We start from the raw sequence: 13,704 nt of genomic DNA, 5'->3' as shown, positions 1-13,704 counted from the left end.
ACAAAATACCCAAGACTGGGTAATTTATAAAGAACAGAAATTTATTTCTCACAGTTCTGGAGGCTGGAAGTTCAAGGCACCAGCAGGTTCAGCATCTGGTGAGGGCTATTCTCCGCTTCCAACAAGGCATGCCTTGTTGCTGCACCCTCACATGGCGGAAGGTAGAAGGGCAAAAGGGACAGAAGCGGCCTAGTTAGTTCCCTCCAGCCCTTTTATAAGGACACTAAGCCTATTCTGAAGGGAGATAAGAAATCACCTCCTAAAGGCCCTGTTGCAGAACCCCAAATTCAGGCTCCTGTATGTCATGCACAGCTGAAATCAAACACTGAGATGCTTGGTGATAGAGAAAAATTTATTCGATTTGGCCCAAGTGAGGAGGCAAGAGGGCAAAATCTCTCAGATCCATTTGAACAAAGAGATGAAGCAGGGAGTTTTTGTGTGACTAGCAAGTAAGAGAGCAGGGGTTTCAGGTAACAGAGGGGGAAATCTGTGTTCAGTCTCAGATAGCATCTTGAGCAAACAGACTTCTGGGCATCATCAGCTGGTTGCAATGTCTTAAAAGCATTCATTCCTTTCTGCAAAATTTTCAATGGCCCTGAAGTTACCTTCCCCTCCTTGACAAAGAAACAGTAGTACATCAGCAATTTATAATTATGTTTTGGGAACAAGCAAGTAATTAACCTGTGCAAGCAGGCAAGGGCCTAATCAGAATTTTCATTCTTTCAGTCACTAAAAATGCTAGGGTATGGAAATCTCAAGGATCCTACCTCTTAATACTATCACACTGGGGTTTAAGTTCCAACATATGGGGGACAGATTCAGACGACAGCACTGGGACAATTTTTAAATTCAGGACCATAGTTTTCTAGCTGTTTAAAAAATACCAATATGATTTTAAAATGCTAGTGTAATTATATACTGGTGGCTTATTTTTATCCTAATATTATTATACCTCTGGTTGTAGGACTTATCATTTTATTTCAAACTGATAAGACAACATTTTATTTTGATTTAATGGGCTAGAAAAAATATTAAAAATTACTTTTAGAGAAGTCTTGAAAATTTAATGGTAAATCTTATATAGTATATCATGAGAGTACACATATATAAAAATAGGGCTGGCCCTGAGAAATATTTTAGAGTTCATTATGTTCTTTTTTTTTAAAAGCAATTATATATATATATATATGTGTGTGTGTGTGTGTGTGTGTATATACACACACTTTACATTCTGGTATACATGTACAAAACATGCAGGTTTGTTACATAGGTATACATGTGTCATGGTGGTTTGCTGCACCCATCAACCCGTTATCTACATTAGGTATTTCTCCTAATGCTATCCCTCCCCTACCCCTTCACCCGCCAACAGGCCCCAGTGTGCAATGTTCCCCTCCCTGTGTCCATGTGCTCTTATTGTTCAGCTCCCACTTATAAGTGAGAACATGCAGTGTTTGGTTTTCTGTTCTTGTGTTAGTTTGCTGAGAATAATGGTTTCCAGTTTCATCCATGTCCCTACAAAGGACATGAACTCATCCTTTTTCATGGCTGCATAGTAGTCCATGGTGTATGTGTGCCACATTTTCTTTATCCAGTCTATCATTGATGGGCATTTGGGTTGATTCCAAGTTTTTGCTATCGTGAATAGTGCTATAATAAACATGTGTGCATGTGTCTTTACAGTAGAATGATTAATAATCCTTTGGGTACATACTCAGTAATGGGATTGCTGGGTCAAATGGTATTACTAGTTCTACATCCTTGTGCATATCCTACAACTCAGTAATGCCATTCCTAACCAGAGAAATTCTTGCATATCTATACCAGAAAGCACACAGGAGAATATTCATAGAAGCATTGTTCGTTTAAAAAAATAAAGAGAGAAAAGAAACATTTGGGGTGACCTAGCATCAGGGGAATGGATAAATACCACCCAGGTACTTCAGCTCAAAGACATTTGCTGCAGCCAGGCGGGGGTATAAAGCCTTTTCTGTTTGATTACGGAACTGGTTGAGGTGTCTGGCTTGGGGGAACACTGGACGATCAGAGGCCACATGTGGAGTTGGCAATCCACTGGTCCCCCACAAATGTACAGTGGGTGCTGGCTAGGCTGCATATATAAACAGCTGTGAAGGCTAGTCAGTGAAAGTGAAACTTGTATCTTTGCACCTTGGCATTGGCTGCTTGGTTCCCTGCTTATACACTGTGTATGTCTCTCCCATACCTGAATACATTCTGGGGGTGTATATTTTATACAGCTTGGCAGCTATAATGTCTATCACAGATTTGATGGACCACTTGACAGAACTGGGACAGTACCACTATGTGATGGACTTGGCTAATGCATTCTTTTCCAGAGAGTCAGGAACAGTTTGCCTTCATGGAAGGGTGACAATGGACTTTCACAGTATTGTTGCAGGGCTATGTGCAAAGCCCCACCATATGTCATGGTCTTGTTGATGATGTTATATTAACTTCTGATTCTCTTGCAAATTTAGAAGCAGCAATGTGCCTCTTGCCTGGGATTGGGATGATGCAGCTAAGACCACCTTCTTGGCAGCAAATGGGCTATTCAGCAGGCACAAGTCCTATGGGTAGTTGACCAGGGGTACCCATTTGAGTTGCATGTGCATGTGACCTAGATGGTTTCAGCTAGGGCCTCTGGCAGCACACAGAGCACTTTAGAATGCAAGTAGGCTTCTGGTCCCAACTACAGAAGGGAGCTGAGCTCCAGTATTCCTTGATAGAGAAAGAGCTAGCAGCTGTATATGCTGCCCTTCAGGCTCATGAGAGCATGACAACATGGGCTACAGTTGTCATGTGGATGACTTACCAGATAGCAGGATGGGTGTGCTCATGGATAACAATCCCCCAGACTGGGACACTGCAGACATCCACTTTAGCAAAGTAGGGCACCTACTTAGAGCAGCAGAGTACACTGAGTCCAAGTTCCTTAGCAGCAGAGCTGCAAGAGGTCTTGCGGCCTGTAGTCCTAATGCAAGATAAGACCATGGGGCCTGAGGCACCCCTAGACCCCGAGCCATCACCACTTAAGGAAGGGTGTCCCCCAATTCCTAATTGGGCATGCTATACAAATGGGTCTAGCTGAGGTACTAGTGCTGCCTAGACCACTGTTGCAGTCCAACCTAGTACTGACACCATATGGTTTGAAACTGGATGTGGACAAAGTAGCCAATGGGATGAACTTAAAGCAATACGACTGGTGACCACCAAGTGTTGGGGTGATCAGACCCAACACCAGGCCATGGGGGGCTACAAAGTCCAGCGGAGTCAAAGGAATGAGAAAAGACAAGAGTGAAAGTGGGACCAGGGGGCCAAGGCTAGTATGGAGGCTGCAAAGGCCCCAAGCTCTGGAAGCCCACACTATTTATTGGTGATCAAACAAAGAAACAGGTGGTGAGGATGTGGGGGTTGAAAGGTAGTGGTGCATCAAGCACATGATTTACAACTGTGACGGTTTAGCATTTTCTTTGAAGCATATGGAACATGTTCTGCTAGTTGAGATAATGGGAAACATGTTCTAGTTTAGGATACAATCGTTCGAGCAGCCTGGGAATGCTAGAAACAAGGAGCCAGCAAGCCTAGACACATTCCAGAGACAAGAAGGGGTTTTATGCCCTGAGCCCTGGATTCCATCCAAGCCACGAGGGGTTTTATACCCTGGATGTGGATGTGGTGCGGCAGGGCAGCCTTCTACCCTTTGGCACAGAGCTTGGTGTTCCAAAGGCCACGAGGGGTTTTAGACCCTGGACCCTGGACGTGTTCCAAGACTCTTTTACATTATGTCAGACCTGCAAGTCCTGCCTCAGCTTTTTTCCCAATACTCAGCTTTTCCCCAACACCAAAGAGGTGACACCTATGGTAATCTGCACCAATAGCTGGGCCATTTATTGAGGCTTAACATTGGGGTTAACTACCTGGAAGTTATAGAATTGGCTAGTTGGCCACCAGTCCAAGTAGGGCTGGATTTCAAGGTTGGACCTGGCACTCCAAACCTTAAATAAGCTGCCATGGAAAGGTAGCTGGCCCTGGGGAAAGCACAGCTGCACTGGGCCACCACCCCCATTCAGTTACAGATATACACCAAGGATAACCTTCTCTAATCAGGTATGGAGACAAATGGTAATGGTGTTGCCTGCCCCCTGGCTGACCCATATCATCCATGATGGATGGGGCTGGTTAGTAGGAGGGCAATTTGGTACCCCTACCACAGACACCACAATGTATAAAGCAACACTGGGGTAACATCACCATGGGCTTCCATAACCTGGAGTTGTTGCTTCCTGTATTACTGCAGTGGCCTCTGGGTCCAGGGTTCTGCCCTATAAGCATGTCTCCCCACTAGAAGAACTCCCTCAGCCTAGGGGGTGTAATATAAAGCCTATATGTCAGACCTATGTGTCCACAGCCTGTGTGCCAAGCCTGTGTATCAGGCCTGTGTGGCCAGACTTATGTAGCAGGCTTATGTGTCAAGTTTGTGTGTTGTGCCTGTGTGCCCAGAGGCTTATGAATATGTCAAGTCTGTGTGCCTAGAGCTTATGTATAAAGGCTATGTGTCAGACCTGTGTGTCTGAGGTCTGTGTACCCAGAGCATATGTATAAAGCCTATGTGTCAGACCTGTGTGTCTGAGGCCTGTGTACCCAGAGCATATGTATAAAGCCTATGTGTCAGACTTGTGTGTCTAGGGCCTGTGTGCCAAGCATGTGTATTGGGCTTGTGTGCTCAGACTTCTGTATCGGGCTTATGTGTCAAGCTTGTATGTTGGGCCTGTGTGCCCAGAGGCTTATGTATGTGTCAGGCCTGTGTGCCTAGAGCTTATGTATAAAGTCTATGTGTTGGACCCGTGTCCAGGGCCTGTATGCCCAGAGCCTATGTCTCAGGCTTATGTGTCAAGCGTGTGTTGGGCCTGTATGCTCAAAACCTATGTATCAGGCCTATATGTCAGACCTGGGGATCTGAGGCCTATGTCTCCCTCAGCCTAGAGGGTAGAGTGTAAGGAAAATGGATGTGTTGTGGTCAAGACTAGGCCAAAGTAAACAACATTTAAACATGACTCAGCAAGTTTGCAGTACAGGTGCACAACTCTGCTCATTATATAACCTATTTATGTAAGCTTATACTTAGCTCTGAGCCACTATTGTCTGTAAATGGTATAACTCTCCTGCTGACACTGCATGGGGCTCACACCCAGAGAGAATGAGTAAAGCTGCTGACCCTGTAAGGGAGAGCCGGCTGCCTTGCAAGCAGACAGTGGGGAGCCAGGAACCAGCAAGCATACCAGGGAGTATAGCTGCAGACATGGGAGCAGCAGAAGCCACAGAGCCAGCTGCTGAGAGGGGCTACAGCCAGAGTGGGCAGCCAAGACAAAGGTAGATGGAGAGAGAGAAAGAGCACAACAAAACTATATTTCACCTGCCTATGGCCCCCCAAGTGTTCTTTCAGCTACCCCCCTATCCATCCACTCTCTTCCCTCAGACCTCAGCTTGGACTGGAACCTGACACTTGGCATGACAACATCATTTTTGATGAGAGCCTGATAATAGAGGTACCCTGAAAAGAGGGCACCTCAGGGAATGCTTAAAGTGCAACCATTCCTCCTTATAGCCATAATTTCACCATGATCTATGTCAAATAATATGAACTTTATCCACAGGAAATCTATCTATAGGAACCACTGGTTCCCTGAGTGTTACAGGGAACCAGGAGTTTTCAGGTTTGAAGAGAAAAGGATTGTGTAGTAAGCAAATAGAGGAGATTATGGGAATGAGGTTGAGCAGGTAAAACATTTTTCTGATTTTAACAAGGGAATTAATAACCATACCAATTAAACATTTAGGGTGTTCAGCAATATATCCTATTGCAAGGAAAGTAAGAATGACAGTTATTTCAGGATTCATGAGGACAGGCCGGATTCAATGTCCAGAAGAATAGCTACTTTGGTCATTGTTCTGAAGGCCAGCTGAGACCTGGCTGTTTTTCAAAATAACAGGGGAGTATTAAAGACCAGTTCAGAGGCTCAGCTGTGGTCAGGATATGGTCAGGCACCCATTTTAGGTGTGAGATGTGAATCCAAGAAGCAACGCCCTTTAATTTTGCAGCACAAGAGTTACTTAAAAGTACCATCCTTTCCAGTGGGGTATAGGGAGTCTTTCAGCTGGTGTCTTTTTCAGTATGCAAAGTCACCTGTGTCTGTGATCTTTGGAGTCTTCTGCCTCTGGGAACTCCCTGCAGAAAGACTCTGTTACCAGCTTTGTATTGTTTTTTAAAGTTTTCAGAAGTCCCTGGCAATAATACTTCTTTGAGTAAGACTGGCTCCCATAAGCCCTCGTCCAGTCTCATGGGTATTTCTGTTGTCATTTCATAAAGTAATAAACAATGTTTTCCAAAAAGAGTGCATATAAGATTAAGCAATGTCAGTGGGAGAACTTCTGGCCAAGGGAGGTTAAAAGGCTCCATTAACTTAGCTAATTGAGTTTTTATTGTGCCATTTGTCTTTCTACCAATCAGGAGGGTTGAAGATGATAGGCACAATAGAAGTGTTGTGTTATGGGCCAAATTTTGCAAATGGATTGAACAACTTGTCCAGTAAAATGAGTCCCACAATTGCTATGTAGCTCAGAAGGGATTCCTCAAACCAGAATGATTCCAGTAATATGCTGCTTATCATTAAAGCAGAAGCCTCCTCTGACAAGGAAATGCTTCTACCCAATGAGAAAACATACAAACCAAGAACAACACATATTTATAATTTTGAGACAGCAGCATCTGGATGAAATCAGTTGCCATACTTTAAATTGTTTTGCTGACAAAGGAAAATGACTGTGGGAGTCATGTAAGGGCATGCCAGGGTGATGTTCTGAACATGTGGTACATCAAGAGTATAACTTCTGGACTATTGTGAAAGATGGTTTCCAGAAATATTGTTTTCCCCATAATATCATTTTCTCAGGGGTCCAATGAGTCATTTCATGAATAAATTAAAAGAGAGGTAATTGTGCATCTATAGGAACTATGGGGTTTTTGTTGTTGTTGTTGTTAGCACCTAACCACAATTCTCTATTTGAGTCAAATATACCTCCTCTTTCCTGCCAGATGTGTTTATCTTAAGGGGTTGATGCCTGTTGGTATTGCAAAAGAAAATTAGTGAGGGAGGGCATTGGCAGGGCAAAGGGTACATTCTCATATAGAACAGGCCATCTCTCTAAGGTAGAATTGTTTGCTGCAGCATGAGCTAAATTATCTCCTTTTACTTCTTCAATGTTATCTTTTGAATGCCCAGGAATTTTTATGAGTGGAAACTGCTTTGGCATTTGATTTGTTTCTATGAACTCCAAGATTTGCTGCCTGTTTTGCATAGGTTTCCCCAATATGGTGAGAAATCACCTCTGTTTCCATTGCATTTCAAAATCATGGGCTACTCCAAAAGCATATAGGCTATCAGTGTATATCTTTCTCACCTTTTCTTCAGCCAACTGGAAAGCTCTTGTTAATGCTATTAATTCAACCAGGAACTGAGTTAGGAAGTTGATGGTACTCCTTGGAATTTGGTGTTTTCAATTATGTCCACCAAGGAAGTGATGGTGTGTCCTCCTCAATACCCTTGATCATCCCTTAAATAAGAACCACCTGTGAACCAAATTAAGTTAGCATTCTTGACAGAAGTGTTCTATAAATCTTCCCTAGGCGTAAGATATCGGTAGGATGCAGTAGTATTTTTCTTCTCGTCGTTCGTCTGGAAGATGGAGTAGGTTAGCAGGGTTAAGTGTTACAACACTTAGAAGTTAGGGGCACAAAGCAAGAGCACCTCATAAGAGGCAAGGTAGCTCACAGATTAATGTTGAGTGTGATGAGAACTTACGAGATATTCCACAGAATGGGGGACATAGATGGTTAGCAGGGACCCTAGGGCAAATTCTTCAACATTCATACATAAAATTGTCCTGGCCACAACTGATATGACCCTCATGCAAGGAGGGGTTGTCCTCCTTGCTACTGGATCTAATCGTTGCCTGAAATAACCCATTGAACTATGATTGTCATCTGTTTTTGAGTTAATCCTCCTAGAGTGTTTCCATTTATTTTATGTACAAAAAGGAAAAGGGAAGACTGTAGCTGGGATGACCTAAAGCAGCTACTTGGGAAAGAACCTGTTTTAAATCTTCTATGTCTTGTTTTTCCCTTCTTCCCAGAAGATTGGGTCTGGTTGGGTCTGTTTCAGTGTTTTATTTAAGAGCTGAGCCATTACTTAGTAATTTGAAATTGAACTTCTGCAATAGCCTGTTAACCCTAAGAACTCTCCTAATTGTCTTTTTGTTTTGGGCATGGTAAAGGTCATGATGGCAGAGATTCTTTCAGGGTTTATTAGTAGTCCCCTCAGGGAATTCATATGTCCTAAACTAATTAACTTGAAACAGATAAAATTATAATTTATCTCTGGACTTTTTGTCCTTTCAGAGCAAGCTGTTGTAACAGGTGGACAGCGTCTTCTCTGCATTTTGTCGGCAGGAATGAACACGACGACAAACCATCTACACACTGAATTAAGACAGATCCATTTGGAAATTCAGTGTCATCTAAATCTGCTTTTAACATTTGAGAAAAATAAGTAGGACTCATGGAATAGCCCTTGGGGAAGACCATCTGTGTATATTGGTGATCGTCCCAAGTGAAGGCAAAAAAGATACTGGCTATTCTGCTCTACAGGCATACCGAAGAAAGTGCTGCATAAGTAAATAACACAGAAGTGGCTGGTGGTAATAGGAATATTGGACAGAAAGATGTTGAGGTTAGGGACAACAGGATGTCTAGGGTTATTTTATTTACAGGTCTTTGGTTCTGAATGAATCTCCAGCCTTTTCTATTTGGCTTTTTAGGTGGGAGTATTGGTGTATTGCAAGGGCTGACGCAAAGAATTATGAGACCTTTGTCTAAATAGTCCTGAATGATTGGATTGACTCCCAGTAAAGCTTTATATTGAAGGGGATATTGCTTAATGTTTGGCAGAGGTTTACATTTATCTACGGTTATTTCTAGAGGAAATACTGACATAATTATTTTGGTATCTGTAGAAGAACTTGCCCATGAAGAATCTGGTACTTTGGATAAGAAAGGCTCTAATTATCACTTTCAAATTCTCGATTAACTTTAGCAAGTATAATATTACCTGTGGGCTTTTGTAAGTCTTCTGTGTCTCCCAAATTGAGGATCATTTCTCCCTTCTCTGAAAATGAGATGTGGATATTACATGTCTCCAGAAAATCCCATCCCAGCAGATGTATGGGGGCACTATCTACAATAAGAAAAACATGATGCCCTATTAGTTTTCCTAATTAAAATTGGAAAGGGTTTGATTTAAAAGTTATAACTGAGGACTTTGGAACCCCTAACATTTCAACTTTCTTTACTCCAAAGAAGAGGGCTTTGCATTAAGGTAGGCTTAAGGACTGAAAGCATAGCACCAGTGTCAACAAGGACTCTGGCATTTTCCCCATTTGTGGATATTTTAACTTCCCTTAAAATATTTGTTAGAAGTAGAGGGGAAACCCTCTATATTCCCTTGGAGCATCCCTCAACTCCCTTGAGTTATTGTGGTGCCTTCCTCTGGGGCCTTCTGCCTCCTTTGCACAAACACCCATTTAAGTTTTTTATAATCCTTTTTAAGATGTCTTTTTTTTTTTTTTTTTTTTTTTTTTTGCAATAGTACAAAATTGCTTCCCTCTTTGAATTGCTGGAACCTCTGAGGGGAATGAAACCCTTGTAATGTCTCAGTTTGGTACTAAGTTACCTTAGTTGTAAACTCAATCTTAGAGGCTGTCTCCTTTTCCTTCTCAATGATCATTTATGACAACTGGTCAGCAAGGGTGACAGGGTAGTCAGTGGGCAAAGAAGCTCAAGCCATATCGTTTCTCTTTATCAAGGTAATTAACTCATCATCTAAACTTTATACAAATCCAGAATTTAGCAAGATGTCACTTCTACCATGCTTAAAGTTTTCAGGAAGTATCCCTGAATGTTGTTTGGATGTTTCTTCAAACCTGATGTCATGGTCAGGTATGGTTTCATTTGGGTGTATTTTACATTATTGTATGTTTGTCCAATCTGTAACTTTAGGAAATATCTATGGTAAATTCTCACAAAGGCAGACGCAAACTCCCCTTGCACTTTTCTCTCTCCATTTTTATCTCTTTTGTCAAAATCTTCTAAAGGCTATTTCAACCCACCGCCCTAAGCCACTTTTTAGCTTTGTTTTGGGGACCAATCACTCAATTAGATGATAAAGGTCAGAAAACTCTGGATCATAGGTCTTATGCAGTAATTGGGATTCTCTGGTAAACCTGAAGGGATCTTGGGTCAGGTTGGGGAATCTAGATACCTGGGATCTTAACTCTAATTTGGTCCCTTGTGCATACAATATGTTAAGTGTTACAGCCTGGTAGTTTCTTCTTACTCACTGCTCCAAAAATGCCAATACATGGAGAACAGCAGGTGTTGCAGCAGAGAAAGAGTTTATGGCCATCCAAGCAAGGAGACAGGAGATATTTCTCAAATCCACCTCCAGGGAACTGAAACAATTGATTGGCTAGGGGTAAAGTCACAGGGGTATCAGAAATGCAGGTGAATCAGTTACAGAATGGGGTTTTCAGGATCCACTGAGTCCATTCCTTGGTATGGGTTACACGTCCAGTTGGCATCTCTTGGTCTGCCAAAATGCTAAATCACAAAAACATCTCAAAGACCACTTCTTTAGGTCTCACATTAATGATATTATCTATAGAAGCAGTTGGGAAAGTTACAAATTTTGTGACCTCCAGTTATGTGACCGGGGCAGTGAGCAATTATCGAAAAGCAAATTTGTGTTAGGCCATTCTTGCAATGCTATAAAGAAATACCTGAGACTGCGTAATTCATAAAGAAAATAGGTTTAATGAGCTCACAGTTCTGCAGGGTGTACAGGAAGCATAGCCATAGCATCTGCTTCTGGAGAGGGCTCTGGAAGCTTACAATCATGACAGAAGGCAAAGCAGAAGCTTACATGTCATATGGCAAAAGTAGGAGCAAGAGAGAGATCGGGGGGTTGCCACACACTCTTAAACAACCAAATCTTGCAAGAATTCACTCACTATCACAAGGACAGCGCCAAAGGAATGGTGCTAAACTACTCATGAGGAATCCACCCTCATGATCCAATCACCTCCCACCAAGCCCCACCTCCAACAATGGTGATTACATTTCAACATGAGATTTGGGCAGGGACAAGTATCCAAACTATATCACAAGTTAAGCAAGGAATGAATGGGTACTATTTAACTGTGCCTATTCCTTAGTAAAGTTCAGGCCCCTACCATAATTCTTAACCTTGCAGTCTTTTATTAGTCATTATAATACAGTTCTAGACTTTGAACAGGAGGAGGTTAGTTCAAAGAACGGGCAAGAATGAGCAAAAGCAATTTAAGGGTAGAAACAAAATGGAGTTAGTTATGTTAGATTTCCCTCATTACAATAATTCTTGCAGAAGCAGTTTCATTAGGAGCCCTTTTCCTGGTGGGTTTTATTCTAGAAGGTGCGACTACTATTTTATTGTCTCCTCTAGTTATTTCTGGTCCCTCTGTAGTTTGAAGTGAGGGAATAGAGGAAGGAGGAGAAGGAAAAATGAAATAGTCTGGACAAGTGCATCAGTCCATTCTCACACTGCTATAAAGAAATCCTTGAGACTGGGTAGTTTATATTTTAAAAAAAGATGTTTAATTGGCTCACAGTTCCACAGGCTGTACAGGAACCATGGCTGAGAGCGCCTCAGGAAACTTACAATCATGATGGAAGGTGAAGGGGAAGCAGGCACATCTCACATGGAAGGAGCAGAAGGAAGGGGTGGGGGAGGTACCACATACTTTTAAACAACCAGATCTCATGAGAACTCACTCACTGTTATGAGAACAGCACCAAAGAGGAAATATGCCCCTATGATCCAATCACCTCCCACCAGGCCCCACCTCCAACAGTGGGGATTACAATCTGACATGAGATTTGCCTGGGGACACAGAACAAACCATATCAACAAGAAATTTCAGAGAGCAAAGGATTAGAAGGAACAGAAGAAGAGACAGTTTCTGGAGCCTCTCTCATTTCAGAAGTGGCTTATGTTAGTGTCTTCAATTCTGGGATGGTCTTAAATATTTTCTTATTAACTTCCTAAGGGGAGGCAAGTTCCCTCTTTTGGATCATTCTAGGTGCCAGCTAAAGTATGACTCTCATTTATTTTCTTTGATTCAGCAGCCTAATTGCTCTAATTTAGCATGCAAGAAAATTAATTTGGAAATATCAAGAGTTCTTCATTTTGGAAACATTAGAACTAGGTCATTCCTAATAAGATCTTCCCATTTACACAAGTACTTTCAAGTAGAAGCACCATAATTACCAAACATAAAACCAGATTGAGTCTCCAAAGGGGATAGCCCTCCTTTCCTTTCCTCTTTTATAGGGGATTTGTTTCCCATTTTTCTTTTTTCTTTCTTTCTTTTTTTTTTTTTTTTTTTTTTTGAGACAGAGTCTCTGTCTGTTGCCCAGGCTGGAGTGCAGTGGCACAATCTCAACTCACTGCAAGCTCCGCCTCCCAGGTTCACACCATTCTCCTGCCTCAGCCTCTCAAGTAGCTGAGACTACAGGTGCCCACCACCTCACTTGGCTAATTTTTTCATTTTTAGTAGAGACGGGGTTTCACCGTGTTAGCCAGAATGGTCTTGATCTCCTGACCTCGTGATCTGCCCGTCTCAGCCTCCCAAAGTGCTGGGATTACAGGCATGAGCCACCGCGCCTGGCACCATTTTTCTTGAAAAAGGAAGAACTGGCCTGAGGCTTATGATTTAGTGTGGTGGATCATTGTGTGCTGACCGCAGGTAGGACTCCACTGTGTTTCACCACTGAATTGTTTCTCCCCTCTTATGTGTCCCAGTTTCTCTCTTTGGAAGTGTATCACCTCCGAAAGGGTGCACAAACTTTCTTTCCATTTTATTTTTTTTGGGATTCTCTGTAGGACCACTACATGTCACAGTGAGTCACCCCCAAACACTCTTCCTGGGCCCCCAGTTATCCAGGTGCACCTTTCAGCTAGCATGAGCAAAATGCCCCTTTCTCTTCAAAGCTAAGGAACTCAGTCTCTCATTCACCTGCAAAAAGGACAGTTTGATCTTTCTTGCAAATATACAGACAAGCCAATGGAGATTATTTGGGAAGGAAAAGGCAACAGGGAAGACACTTTAAATGTACATCCAAATCAAAATTAGGATCCCAAACAACTTCCTAGGAAAAGAACAGACAGCTCAGCATAAGCCAAAACTTTCAACCAAGTGGGAGGTTTGAGGCTCAGGAGAATTCACCACTTCCACCCGAGGAGAAGCTCACATTTAGGAGGGCTTCAATGGGCCCATGCTTGTACCTTAGTGTCTGATTCAGGAAACTCATTTCGGGGGATCTTGAGTTTTTTCTGTGCCCCATATTAGGTGGCCAGGAATTGGCAATAGAAAAACCAAATTCTGCCAAAATATTTTTTTTTAGATTAAAATCCAAGTGTATTATTAATTACAGTAAATGTAAATATCCCAAGCAAAAGTCACAATTTTCAGATTTGATAAGAAAGCAAAACCCCCAAATCCACTTGAAATTAAAGACATAAATAAGTCAAAAAT

Source organism: Rhinopithecus roxellana, chromosome 10, assembly GCF_007565055.1.
Source record: "Rhinopithecus roxellana isolate Shanxi Qingling chromosome 10, ASM756505v1, whole genome shotgun sequence".
Lineage (NCBI taxonomy): Eukaryota > Metazoa > Chordata > Mammalia > Primates > Cercopithecidae > Rhinopithecus > Rhinopithecus roxellana.
This window is presented reverse-complemented; position numbering follows the sequence as displayed.